Source organism: Thermobia domestica, chromosome 15, assembly GCF_964235325.1.
Source record: "Thermobia domestica chromosome 15, izTheDome1.hap1.1, whole genome shotgun sequence".
NCBI classification, from domain to species: domain Eukaryota; kingdom Metazoa; phylum Arthropoda; class Insecta; order Zygentoma; family Lepismatidae; genus Thermobia; species Thermobia domestica.
Window position 1 is genome coordinate 88234614 of NC_137468.1, and position 14975 is coordinate 88249588.

The 14975-nt window shown below is 33.3% G+C and overlaps 4 non-coding genes across 4 annotated transcripts; all 4 read left to right on the forward strand.

Moving 5' to 3' along the window:
- The first annotated feature begins 3154 nt into the window (after positions 1-3154).
- Positions 3155-3247, forward strand: TRNAY-GUA (transfer RNA tyrosine (anticodon GUA)). The gene is made up of 2 exons: positions 3155-3191; positions 3212-3247. It is a non-coding gene; the product is annotated as a tRNA-Tyr (tRNA).
- Positions 3248-6026: 2779 nt separating this feature from the next.
- Positions 6027-6119, forward strand: TRNAY-GUA (transfer RNA tyrosine (anticodon GUA)). The gene is made up of 2 exons: positions 6027-6063; positions 6084-6119. It is a non-coding gene; the product is annotated as a tRNA-Tyr (tRNA).
- A 2779-nt stretch (positions 6120-8898) lies between these two features.
- TRNAY-GUA (transfer RNA tyrosine (anticodon GUA)) lies at positions 8899-8991 on the forward strand. Its single transcript has 2 exons — positions 8899-8935; positions 8956-8991. It is a non-coding gene; the product is annotated as a tRNA-Tyr (tRNA).
- A 3808-nt stretch (positions 8992-12799) lies between these two features.
- Positions 12800-12892, forward strand: TRNAY-GUA (transfer RNA tyrosine (anticodon GUA)). The gene is made up of 2 exons: positions 12800-12836; positions 12857-12892. It is a non-coding gene; the product is annotated as a tRNA-Tyr (tRNA).
- Positions 12893-14975: the final 2083 nt, after the last annotated feature.

A 14975-nucleotide genomic window follows, 5' to 3' on the forward strand; every position in this document is an offset into this window, starting at 1 on the left:
GACTAAATGTATATCTGGCGCTATTTCTTCGAAAAATAAAAGTGAAATCCCTCTTGAAATTTCATTTCCACAACCATTTAAATAAAGCTGAATGATAAATTGTCTGTTATTCGTTCCACAAATCCACGTTAGTACTGCGTTTGAAATAAATGCTTGAATATAGCACTTGGATAACTTCGGATATTTATTACGTTAATTTCTTTCAAATGTATATCCTATGAGTATAACACTCAAAATTTACGAGAAAATAGCATATCTTACAAACCATTAACGTTAGGTGGTTAACATTTGTTATGTAAAACTTCTCATTACACCTGAGATTACGCTTATTCAAACATTCTCGAAAATATTTCCTCGAATCGGGATAACGCGAACTTCCATAGTATGTTTATTTGGTGTTTAGTTATTTCGCTGTCATTTAGCGCTCCTTTCCGTACTGTGGTTACAAGGCTTGGGAATAACTTCCCATTACGTGGAATGTGAGAAGATCATTTCCCACAAAATATAAATATTTCTCTTCTTTAACCCGAGATTACTAACCCTATTTTTTACCTCTTATTACTAACTATGCGTAAAACTGACGCATATATCCAAAAATGTGATAAATATAAGGCAAAATGAAATAATAAAAAGATATTAATATTGAATATATTTTATTGCGTTACAATACTAACATAAACAACTCACTATAAGATATGCATAAGCAGTTTCTTTGATTTATGCTTCACACTATGTTGCCATACATAATTATGTGTTTAGTATAAAAGCAAATTTAATTTTATGCTGATATCACGTACACAAAATTTTCTACGAAAACAGAAATATTGGTCTTTCATTAAAATGAAGATTTTCAGACTGTCCACACATTGTTATCAGTTTCACTTACTCTTCATGGTCATTTTAACAGTTTGGACATTTCCTTTGATCCTCGCCACTTGCATTTGCATTGGCTTCTTGCATATTGTACAGTATGTTGTAGTGAATCGCCGTTTCGAGTAATGACACAGAAAACAGTATTTGAGGTTTCCTTTTCCAGTGACTGGCTCTGCTTAGTGTTCTTCTGTTATCCCCGAGAGCTTAGTTGTTGTAACTTTTCTGCTTATCAGCATATGAATTATTCGTTCTTCCTCACTTATAGTCATTCGGTAATTTAAAACATGAAAAATGGAAAGGCCTCATAATTATAGCATTCTTTTCAACTTATGTGTGGATGTTGCGCCTGTTTTCCGCAGAAAGATTCACTGTTTATCATGTACTTGCATAAACATTACGTATTATTTATAACCTCTTAATACTAACCATGAGTAAACTATACGTACAACATTTTTCTATAAATACTAACCATGCGTAAAATCGACGCACTAACTTATAAATAAGCACCTGCTGCTAGCTGCCCCGCTGCAAAAATGAACCACCACTTGCACGAACAGACAGCTAAATGAGCGGAGGTAGCACTACTAGTAGGTTAGTAAACTGTGGCATCAGGTTGGGAAACAACACTAAAATTTTAGTGACTATGCGTAAAATTTACGCAGTGTTAGTAATCTCGGGTTAATACTTCTGCGAACTATGACCTTTATTCTCTCACTAATATGACAACTTTAATACAAAAGTCAAATAAAGACTTGGAAGACAGTAAGTTTTCAAATACGAAAAACGTTATACACATGGAGTTTCAGGAGACTTTCGTGCTGGAGACCAAACTGCAAATAGTCCTGTTTTCGGCCATTCGCTTTCGTGGAATGTATATTCCTTACGTTCAAACATTCTCAGATTTCTTTTAGTGATGCGTTGGTCGACTTGACATAATGTTGCATTGATGTTCTCAATTCACGTTGTGTTTCAGTATAACTTCCTCTTGCCTCAATATAAGCAGATGTTGATCGTTATAATTTGGTATAAAGTTCAAAGAATCAAGATGCCCACGACGGGGCAGTACAACCGTGCCCCTATTTTGAATACACTTTTGAACATATCTAACACTTTATTCGCAAGATTGTAAAGATACACATGTGGTTTTGGATGATTACGTAATAGAGAACAAGCTAGATTTCTTCCAAATATTTTGTGTTTCTCTTTCATGAAAAGGAGATCACTTCCTGGGAATGTTCTCAGTGTTTTTTTAAAGTTTCCAATATCAACTGCAAGAAGCTTGCCCCGATGTCCTCACTTTCCCTGTTGCCTTTTGAAAATAGCTCTTTCGTGTCTCAATACAAGCGAATGTTGATTGCGATAAAGATATAATGTAAAGTGTCCTGTGGTAAAAATGGGTAGTACAATCGTATCACCGCTTGTTATACGCTTCTGAACATGCTATTTCAATATCCGGATATTAATATGTCACATTCGTTAAAATAAATATCATAAAGAGATATGTTGAATTTATGCCAAAATACAGTATCCCACAACTTCCCGAAATTAGCTAGGTAAAATAATTCTTCTCATTTAGATCCACCTGAAATTTCTGGCCTTCAGTTCACAGAAGAAAACAAGAGAGAAGGTGACTCTTTCAAACAAAATTCAAATCATTCAAAACTCACCTTTATTCGAAAATAGAAAAGAAATGTACATAGGTTTCTTAACATTTTATTGAATACCTAACAACTGTTTTTATCATTGTTGTTAACATGTATTACTATATAATACATAATCATTCGTGAAAAGATGTTAAATATATCAGATTGAGATCCGAAAATTATGCTGTTTAGGCACAGGAAAACTATTAAAGCAAATGGAAAGATACTGAAAGAATTTTCTGGAATGAGAAAGTGGGAGGAGAGGAGAAAATTACTGACACGATATTGTCTGTTTGAAACATACATAGTTGAGAATTGAATCAAGAACTCCACGCGCCAAGTAAAACACACGTTCTATTTTGATGTATTTTCCTGAACGAAAGTATGCTCATTTATTATTTTCATAATTTTTGGACAAATTTTGAAATATACCAAACACACTGATGTTTTTATTACGAACTCATTCTTAGAAATGTCTTAACTTTTTACTTTAATCTCTATTGCGTGCGAAGAAATTAAATGTTTTAATGACACTAACTGTGTAATGGCTACCAATGGGAAAGAAGAAATAAGATCTATAACGAGCAAAAGAAATCTTCCCTCCATTTCTGGTTACATGAATAACCAATAAATAAATTCCTCTGGTAGCTCAGTTGGTAGAGCGGTGGACTGTAGATGAATCGTAATAATTAGTTATCCATAGGTCTCTGGTTCACATCCGGCCCGGAGGAGTACTTTTGTTGCAGGAGTAAAAGTGTTAATTCCATTCTCTCGCAATCAAGCTTTCCATATAGTTTGGAAAGCTATTTATAACTTTTCTGCCTATCACAGCCACCAGTTGAACAAAGCAAGAAAAATGTATGCGTGTAAGATTTTCAAATAACCTGAAATGAAAATAAAACTGGCACACAAATAACAACTTTCTTAATAATTTATATATCAAATTAGAAAGAATAAATTGTGTAACACGAATCATATATTTCACTAGATAAAGCAATATGTCTGAATGTCCCTGTGTTACTATTCATTATATAATCTAATTTTAAAAGATGTGATATGAGAAATTAGATACTGATCAACAATGACAATGTTTTTCAGAATATTATTCTCCATGAAACCAAATACATGCTTACCATGTCTGTGAACTATCTTTTACTTACTGCATAAAATTTATTATGGCAACAAAAAATTGATGAACAATTAGCTTAGCTAAAAATACAAAACCCAAGTTTCCCTTTCCCTTACAGTCTAATTTTACGTTAATAAACTAAAAGAACAATCAATTTTCCTACGTTCTCACACACGTTCATCAAATGAGGATTCAAAATGAGAACTCAAATACGTGAGTACAATTCATAGAACAATGTGGATTTAACTAGCGAAAGAATAAACGTATATCTGGCGCTATTTCTTCGAAAAATAAAAGTGAAATCCCTCTTGAAATTTCATTTCCACAACCATTTAAATAAAGCTGAATGATAAATTGTCTGTTATTCGTTCCACAACTCCACGTTAGTACTGCGTTTGAAATAAATGCTTGAATATAGCACTTGGATAACTTCGAATATTTATTACGTTAATTTCTTTCAAATGTATATCCTATGAGTATAACACTCAAAATTTACGAGAAAATAGCATATCTTACAAACCATTAACGTTAGGTGGTTAACATTTGTTATGTAAAACTTCTCATTACACCTGAGATTACGCTTATCCAAACATTCTCGAAAATATTTCCTCGAATCGGGATAACGCGAACTTCCATAGTATGTTTATTTGGTGTTTAGTTATTTCGCTGTCATTTAGCGCTTCTTTCCGTACTGTGGTTACAAGGCTTGGGAATAACTTCCCATTACGTGGAATGTGAGAAGATCATTTCCCACAAAATATAAATATTTCTCTTCTTTAATACTTCTGCGAACTATGGCCTTTATTCTCTCACTAATATGGCAACTTTAACACAAACTTCAAATAAAGACTTAGAAGACAGTAAGTTTTCAAATACGAAAAACATTATACACATGCAGTTTCAGGAGACTTTCGTGCTGGAGACCAAACTGCAAATAGTCCCGTTTTCGGCCATTCGCTTTCGTGGAATGTATATTCCTTACGTTCAAACATTCTCAGATTGCTTTTAGTGATGCGTTGGTCGACTTGAAATAATGTTGCATCGATGTTCTCAATTCACGTTGTGTTTCAGTATAACTTCCTCGTGCCTCAATATAAGCAGATGTTGATCGTTATAATTTGGTATAAAGTTCAAAGAATCAAGATGCCCACGACGGGGCAGTACAACCGTGCCCCTATTTTGAATACACTTTTGAACATATCTAACACTTTATTCGCAAGATTGTAGAGATACACATGTGGTTTTGGAGGATTACGTAATAGAGAACAAGCTAGATTTCTTCCAAATATTTTGTGTTTCTCTTTCATGAAAAGGAGATCACTTCCTGGGGAATGTTCTCAGTGTTTTTTTAAAGTTTCCGAAATCAACTGCAAGAAGCTTGCCCCGATGTCCTCACTTTCCCTGTTGCCTTTTGAAAATAGCTCTTTCGTGTCTCAATACAAGCGAATGTTGATTGCGATAAAGATATAATGTAAAGTGTCCTGTGGTAAAAATGGGTAGTACAATCGTATCACCGCTTGTTATACGCTTCTGAACATGCTATTTCAATATCCGGATATTAATATGTCACTTTCGTTAAAATAAATATCATAAAGAGATATGCTGAATTTATGCCAAAATACAGTATCCCACAACTTCCCGAAATTTAGCTAGGTAAAACAATTCGTCTCATTTAGATCCACCTGAAATTTCTGGCCTTCAGTTCACAGAAGAAAACAAGAGAGAAGGTGACTCTTTCAAACAAAATTCAAATCATTCAAAACTCACCTTTATTCGAAAATAGAAAAGAAATGTACATAGGTTTCTTAACATTTTATTGAATACCTAACAACTGTTTTTATCATTGTCGTTAACAAGTATTACTATATAATACATAATCATTCGTGAAAAGATGTTAAATATATCAGATTGAGATCCGAAAATTATGCTGTTTAGGCACAGGAAAACTATTAAAGCAAATGGAAAGATACTGAAAGAATTTTGTGGAATGAGAAAGTGGGAGGAAAGGAGAAAATTACTGACACGATATTGTCTGTTTGAAACATACATAGTTGAGAATTGAATCAAGGACTCCACGCGCCAAGTAAAACACACGTTCTATTTTGATGTATTTTCCTGAACGAAAGTATGCTCATTTATTATTTTCATAATTTTTGGACAAATTTTGAAATATACCAAACACACTGATGTTTTTATTACGAACTCATTCTTAGAAATGTCTTAACTTTTTACTTTAATCTCTATTGCGTGCGAAGAAATTAAATGTTTTAATGACACTAACTGTGTAATGGCTACCAATGGGAAAGAAGAATAAAGATCTATAACGAGCAAAAGAAATCTTCCCTCCATTTCTGGTTACATGAATAAACAATAAATAAATTCCTCTGGTAGCTCAGTTGGTAGAGCGGTGGACTGTAGATGAATCATAATAATTAGTTATCCATAGGTCGCTGGTTCAAATCCGGCCCGGAGGAGTACTTTTGTTGCAGGAGTAAAAGTGTTAATTTCATTCTCTCGCAATCAAGCTTTCCATGTAGTTTGGAAAGCTATTTATAATTTTTCTGCCTATCACAGCCACCAGTTGAACAAAGCAAGAAAAATGTATGCGTGTAAGATTTTCAAATAACCTGAAATGAAAATAAAACTGGCACACAAATAACAACTTTCTTATTAATTTATATATCAAATTAGAAAGAATAAATTGTGTAACACGAATCATATATTTCACTAGATAAAGCAATATGTCTGAATGTCCCTGTGTTACTATTCATTATATAATCTAATTTTAAAAGATGTGATATGAGAAATTAGATACTGATTAACAATGACAACTTTTTTCAGAATATTATTCTCCATGAAACCAAATACATGCTTACCATGTCTGTGAACTATCTTTTACTTACAGCATAAAATTTATTATGGCAACAAAAAATTGATGAACAATTAGCTTAGCTAAAAATACAAAACCCAAGTTTCCCTTTCCCTTACAGTCTACTTTTACGTTAATAAACTAAAAGAACAATCAATTTTCCTACGTTCTCACACACGTTCATCAAATGATGATTCAAAATGAGAACTCAAATACGTGAGTACAATTCATAGAACAATGTGGATTTAACTAGCAAAAGACTAAATGTATATCTGGCGCTATTTCTTCGAAAAATAAAAGTGAAATCCCTCTTCAAATTTCATTTCCACAACCATTTAAATAAAGCTGAATGATAAATTGTCTGTTATTCGTTCCACAAATCCACGTTAGTACTGCGTTTGAAATAAATGCTTGAATATAGCACTTGGATAACTTCGGATATTTATTACGTTAATTTCTTTCAAATGTATATCCTATGAGTATAACACTCAAAATTTACGAGAAAATAGCATATCTTACAAACCATTAACGTTAGGTGGTTAACATTTGTTATGTAAAACTTCTCATTACACCTGAGATTACGCTTATTCAAACATTCTCGAAAATATTTCCTCCAATCGGGATAACGCGAACTTCCATAGTATGTTTATTTGGTGTTTAGTTATTTCGCTGTCATTTAGCGCTTCTTTCCGTACTGTGGTTACAAGGCTTGGGAATAACTTCCCATTACGTGGAATGTGAGAAGATCATTTCCCACAAAATATAAATATTTCTCTTCTTTAATACTTCTGCGAACTATGGCCTTTATTCTCTCACTAATATGGCAACTTTAACACAAACGTCAAATAAAGACTTAGAAGACAGTAAGTTTTCAAATACGAAAAACATTATACACATGCAGTTTCAGGAGACTTTCGTGCTGGAGACCAAACTGCAAATAGTCCCGTTTTCGGCCATTCGCTTTCGTGGAATGTATATTCCTTACGTTCAAACATTCTCAGATTGCTTTTAGTGATGCGTTGGTCGACTTGAAATAATGTTGCATCGATGTTCTCAATTCACGTTGTGTTTCAGTATAACTTCCTCGTGCCTCAATATAAGCAGATGTTGATCGTTATAATTTGGTATAAAGTTCAAAGAATCAAGATGCCCACGACGGGGCAGTACAACCGTGCCCCTATTTTGAATACACTTTTGAACATATCTAACACTTTATTCGCAAGATTGTAGAGATACACATGTGGTTTTGGAGGATTACGTAATAGAGAACAAGCTAGATTTCTTCCAAATATTTTGTGTTTCTCTTTCATGAAAAGGAGATCACTTCCTGGGGAATGTTCTCAGTGTTTTTTTAAAGTTTCCGAAATCAACTGCAAGAAGCTTGCCCCGATGTCCTCACTTTCCCTGTTGCCTTTTGAAAATAGCTCTTTCGTGTCTCAATACAAGCGAATGTTGATTGCGATAAAGATATAATGTAAAGTGTCCTGTGGTAAAAATGGGTAGTACAATCGTATCACCGCTTGTTATACGCTTCTGAACATGCTATTTCAATATCCGGATATTAATATGTCACTTTCGTTAAAATAAATATCATAAAGAGATATGCTGAATTTATGCCAAAATACAGTATCCCACAACTTCCCGAAATTTAGCTAGGTAAAACAATTCGTCTCATTTAGATCCACCTGAAATTTCTGGCCTTCAGTTCACAGAAGAAAACAAGAGAGAAGGTGACTCTTTCAAACAAAATTCAAATCATTCAAAACTCACCTTTATTCGAAAATAGAAAAGAAATGTACATAGGTTTCTTAACATTTTATTGAATACCTAACAACTGTTTTTATCATTGTCGTTAACAAGTATTACTATATAATACATAATCATTCGTGAAAAGATGTTAAATATATCAGATTGAGATCCGAAAATTATGCTGTTTAGGCACAGGAAAACTATTAAAGCAAATGGAAAGATACTGAAAGAATTTTCTGGAATGAGAAAGTGGGAGGAAAGGAGAAAATTACTGACACGATATTGTCTGTTTGAAACATACATAGTTGAGAATTGAATCAAGGACTCCACGCGCCAAGTAAAACACACGTTCTATTTTGATGTATTTTCCTGAACGAAAGTATGCTCATTTATTATTTTCATAATTTTTGGACAAATTTTGAAATATACCAAACACACTGATGTTTTTATTACGAACTCATTCTTAGAAATGTCTTAACTTTTTACTTTAATCTCTATTGCGTGCGAAGAAATTAAATGTTTTAATGACACTAACTGTGTAATGGCTACCAATGGGAAAGAAGAATAAAGATCTATAACGAGCAAAAGAAATCTTCCCTCCATTTCTGGTTACATGAATAAACAATAAATAAATTCCTCTGGTAGCTCAGTTGGTAGAGCGGTGGACTGTAGATGAATCATAATAATTAGTTATCCATAGGTCGCTGGTTCAAATCCGGCCCGGAGGAGTACTTTTGTTGCAGGAGTAAAAGTGTTAATTTCATTCTCTCGCAATCAAGCTTTCCATGTAGTTTGGAAAGCTATTTATAATTTTTCTGCCTATCACAGCCACCAGTTGAACAAAGCAAGAAAAATGTATGCGTGTAAGATTTTCAAATAACCTGAAATGAAAATAAAACTGGCACACAAATAACAACTTTCTTATTAATTTATATATCAAATTAGAAAGAATAAATTGTGTAACACGAATCATATATTTCACTAGATAAAGCAATATGTCTGAATGTCCCTGTGTTACTATTCATTATATAATCTAATTTTAAAAGATGTGATATGAGAAATTAGATACTGATTAACAATGACAACTTTTTTCAGAATATTATTCTCCATGAAACCAAATACATGCTTACCATGTCTGTGAACTATCTTTTACTTACAGCATAAAATTTATTATGGCAACAAAAAATTGATGAACAATTAGCTTAGCTAAAAATACAAAACCCAAGTTTCCCTTTCCCTTACAGTCTACTTTTACGTTAATAAACTAAAAGAACAATCAATTTTCCTACGTTCTCACACACGTTCATCAAATGATGATTCAAAATGAGAACTCAAATACGTGAGTACAATTCATAGAACAATGTGGATTTAACTAGCAAAAGACTAAATGTATATCTGGCGCTATTTCTTCGAAAAATAAAAGTGAAATCCCTCTTGAAATTTCATTTCCACAACCATTTAAATAAAGCTGAATGATAAATTGTCTGTTATTCGTTCCACAAATCCACGTTAGTACTGCGTTTGAAATAAATGCTTGAATATAGCACTTGGATAACTTCGGATATTTATTACGTTAATTTCTTTCAAATGTATATCCTATGAGTATAACACTCAAAATTTACGAGAAAATAGCATATCTTACAAACCATTAACGTTAGGTGGTTAACATTTGTTATGTAAAACTTCTCATTACACCTGAGATTACGCTTATTCAAACATTCTCGAAAATATTTCCTCGAATCGGGATAACGCGAACTTCCATAGTATGTTTATTTGGTGTTTAGTTATTTCGCTGTCATTTAGCGCTCCTTTCCGTACTGTGGTTACAAGGCTTGGGAATAACTTCCCATTACGTGGAATGTGAGAAGATCATTTCCCACAAAATATAAATATTTCTCTTCTTTAACCCGAGATTACTAACCCTATTTTTTACCTCTTATTACTAACTATGCGTAAAACTGACGCATATATCCAAAAATGTGATAAATATAAGGCAAAATGAAATAATAAAAAGATATTAATATTGAATATATTTTATTGCGTTACAATACTAACATAAACAACTCACTATAAGATATGCATAAGCAGTTTCTTTGATTTATGCTTCACACTATGTTGCCATACATAATTATGTGTTTAGTATAAAAGCAAATTTAATTTTATGCTGATATCACGTACACAAAATTTTCTACGAAAACAGAAATATTGGTCTTTCATTAAAATGAAGATTTTCAGACTGTCCACACATTGTTATCAGTTTCACTTACTCTTCATGGTCATTTTAACAGTTTGGACATTTCCTTTGATCCTCGCCACTTGCATTTGCATTGGCTTCTTGCATATTGTACAGTATGTTGTAGTGAATCGCCGTTTCGAGTAATGACACAGAAAACAGTATTTGAGGTTTCCTTTTCCAGTGACTGGCTCTGCTTAGTGTTCTTCTGTTATCCCCGAGAGCTTAGTTGTTGTAACTTTTCTGCTTATCAGCATATGAATTATTCGTTCTTCCTCACTTATAGTCATTCGGTAATTTAAAACATGAAAAATGGAAAGGCCTCATAATTATAGCATTCTTTTCAACTTATGTGTGGATGTTGCGCCTGTTTTCCGCAGAAAGATTCACTGTTTATCATGTACTTGCATACACATTACGTATTATTTATAACCTCTTAATACTAACCATGAGTAAACTATACGTACAACATTTTTCTATAAATACTAACCATGCGTAAAATCGACGCACTAACTTATAAATAAGCACCTGCTGCTAGCTGCCCCGCTGCAAAAATGAACCACCACTTGCACGAACAGACAGCTAAATGAGCGGAGGTAGCACTACTAGTAGGTTAGTAAACTGTGGCATCAGGTTGGGAAACAACACTAAAATTTTAGTGACTATGCGTAAAATTTACGCAGTGTTAGTAATCTCGGGTTAATACTTCTGCGAACTATGACCTTTATTCTCTCACTAATATGACAACTTTAATACAAAAGTCAAATAAAGACTTGGAAGACAGTAAGTTTTCAAATACGAAAAACGTTATACACATGGAGTTTCAGGAGACTTTCGTGCTGGAGACCAAACTGCAAATAGTCCTGTTTTCGGCCATTCGCTTTCGTGGAATGTATATTCCTTACGTTCAAACATTCTCAGATTTCTTTTAGTGATGCGTTGGTCGACTTGACATAATGTTGCATTGATGTTCTCAATTCACGTTGTGTTTCAGTATAACTTCCTCTTGCCTCAATATAAGCAGATGTTGATCGTTATAATTTGGTATAAAGTTCAAAGAATCAAGATGCCCACGACGGGGCAGTACAACCGTGCCCCTATTTTGAATACACTTTTGAACATATCTAACACTTTATTCGCAAGATTGTAAAGATACACATGTGGTTTTGGATGATTACGTAATAGAGAACAAGCTAGATTTCTTCCAAATATTTTGTGTTTCTCTTTCATGAAAAGGAGATCACTTCCTGGGAATGTTCTCAGTGTTTTTTTTAAAGTTTCCAATACCAACTGCAAGAAGCTTGCCCCGATGTCCTCACTTTCCCTGTTGCCTTTTGAAAATAGCTCTTTCGTGTCTCAATACAAGCGAATGTTGATTGCGATAAAGATATAATGTAAAGTGTCCTGTGGTAAAAATGGGTAGTACAATCGTATCACCGCTTGTTATACGCTTCTGAACATGCTATTTCAATATCCGGATATTAATATGTCACATTCGTTAAAATAAATATCATAAAGAGATATGTTGAATTTATGCCAAAATACAGTATCCCACAACTTCCCGAAATTAGCTAGGTAAAATAATTCTTCTCATTTAGATCCACCTGAAATTTCTGGCCTTCAGTTCACAGAAGAAAACAAGAGAGAAGGTGACTCTTTCAAACAAAATTCAAATCATTCAAAACTCACCTTTATTCGAAAATAGAAAAGAAATGTACATAGGTTTCTTAACATTTTATTGAATACCTAACAACTGTTTTTATCATTGTTGTTAACATGTATTACTATATAATACATAATCATTCGTGAAAAGATGTTAAATATATCAGATTGAGATCCGAAAATTATGCTGTTTAGGCACAGGAAAACTATTAAAGCAAATGGAAAGATACTGAAAGAATTTTCTGGAATGAGAAAGTGGGAGGAGAGGAGAAAATTACTGACACGATATTGTCTGTTTGAAACATACATAGTTGAGAATTGAATCAAGAACTCCACGCGCCAAGTAAAACACACGTTCTATTTTGATGTATTTTCCTGAACGAAAGTATGCTCATTTATTATTTTCATAATTTTTGGACAAATTTTGAAATATACCAAACACACTGATGTTTTTATTACGAACTCATTCTTAGAAATGTCTTAACTTTTTACTTTAATCTCTATTGCGTGCGAAGAAATTAAATGTTTTAATGACACTAACTGTGTAATGGCTACCAATGGGAAAGAAGAAATAAGATCTATAACGAGCAAAAGAAATCTTCCCTCCATTTCTGGTTACATGAATAACCAATAAATAAATTCCTCTGGTAGCTCAGTTGGTAGAGCGGTGGACTGTAGATGAATCGTAATAATTAGTTATCCATAGGTCTCTGGTTCACATCCGGCCCGGAGGAGTACTTTTGTTGCAGGAGTAAAAGTGTTAATTCCATTCTCTCGCAATCAAGCTTTCCATATAGTTTGGAAAGCTATTTATAACTTTTCTGCCTATCACAGCCACCAGTTGAACAAAGCAAGAAAAATGTATGCGTGTAAGATTTTCAAATAACCTGAAATGAAAATAAAACTGGCACACAAATAACAACTTTCTTAATAATTTATATATCAAATTAGAAAGAATAAATTGTGTAACACGAATCATATATTTCACTAGATAAAGCAATATGTCTGAATGTCCCTGTGTTACTATCCATTATATAATCTAATTTTAAAAGATGTGATATGAGAAATTAGATACTGATCAACAATGACAATGTTTTTCAGAATATTATTCTCCATGAAACCAAATACATGCTTACCATGTCTGTGAACTATCTTTTACTTACTGCATAAAATTTATTATGGCAACAAAAAATTGATGAACAATTAGCTTAGCTAAAAATACAAAACCCAAGTTTCCCTTTCCCTTACAGTCTAATTTTACGTTAATAAACTAAAAGAACAATCAATTTTCCTACGTTCTCACACACGTTCATCAAATGAGGATTCAAAATGAGAACTCAAATACGTGAGTACAATTCATAGAACAATGTGGATTTAACTAGCGAAAGAATAAACGTATATCTGGCGCTATTTCTTCGAAAAATAAAAGTGAAATCCCTCTTGAAATTTCATTTCCACAACCATTTAAATAAAGCTGAATGATAAATTGTCTGTTATTCGTTCCACAACTCCACGTTAGTACTGCGTTTGAAATAAATGCTTGAATATAGCACTTGGATAACTTCGAATATTTATTACGTTAATTTCTTTCAAATGTATATCCTATGAGTATAACACTCAAAATTTACGAGAAAATAGCATATCTTACAAACCATTAACGTTAGGTGGTTAACATTTGTTATGTAAAACTTCTCATTACACCTGAGATTACGCTTATCCAAACATTCTCGAAAATATTTCCTCGAATCGGGATAACGCGAACTTCCATAGTATGTTTATTTGGTGTTTAGTTATTTCGCTGTCATTTAGCGCTTCTTTCCGTACTGTGGTTACAAGGCTTGGGAATAACTTCCCATTACGTGGAATGTGAGAAGATCATTTCCCACAAAATATAAATATTTCTCTTCTTTAATACTTCTGCGAACTATTGCCTTTATTCTCTCACTAATATGGCAACTTTAACACAAACGTCAAATAAAGAATTAGAAGACAGTAAGTTGTCAAATACGAAAAACATTATACACATGCAGTTTCAGGAGACTTTCGTGCTGGAGACCAAACTGCAAATAGTCCCGTTTTCGGCCATTCGCTTTCGTGGAATGTATATTCCTTACGTTCAAACATTCTCAGATTTCTTTTAGTGATGCGTTGGTCGACTTGAAATAATGTTGCATCGATGTTCCCAATTCACGTTGTGTTTCAGTATAACTTCCTCTTGCCTCAATATAAGCAGATGTTGATCGTTATAATTTGGTATAAAGTTCAAAGAATCAAGATGCCCACGACGGGGCAGTACAACCGTGCCCCTATTTTGAATACACTTTTGAACATATCTAACACTTTATTCGCGAGATTGTAGAGATACACATGTGGTTTTGGAGGATTACGTAATAGAGAACAAGCTAGATTTCTTCCAAATATTTTGTGTTTCTCTTTCATGAAAAGGAGATCACTTCCTGGGGAATGTTCTCAGTGTTTTTTTAAAGTTTCCGAAATCAACTGCAAGAAGCTTGCCCCGATGTCCTCACTTTCCCTGTTGCCTTTTGAAAATAGCTCTTTCGTGTCTCAATACAAGCGAATGTTGATTGCGATAAAGATATAATGTAAAGTGTCCTGTGGTAAAAATGGGTAGTACAATCGTATCACCGCTTGTTATACGCTTCTGAACATGCTATTTCAATATCCGGATATTAATATGTCACTTTCGTTAAAATAAATATCATAAAGAGATATGTTGAATTTATGCCAAAATACAGTATCCCACAACTTCCCGAAATTTAGCTAGGTAAAACAATCCTTCTCATTTAGATCCACCTG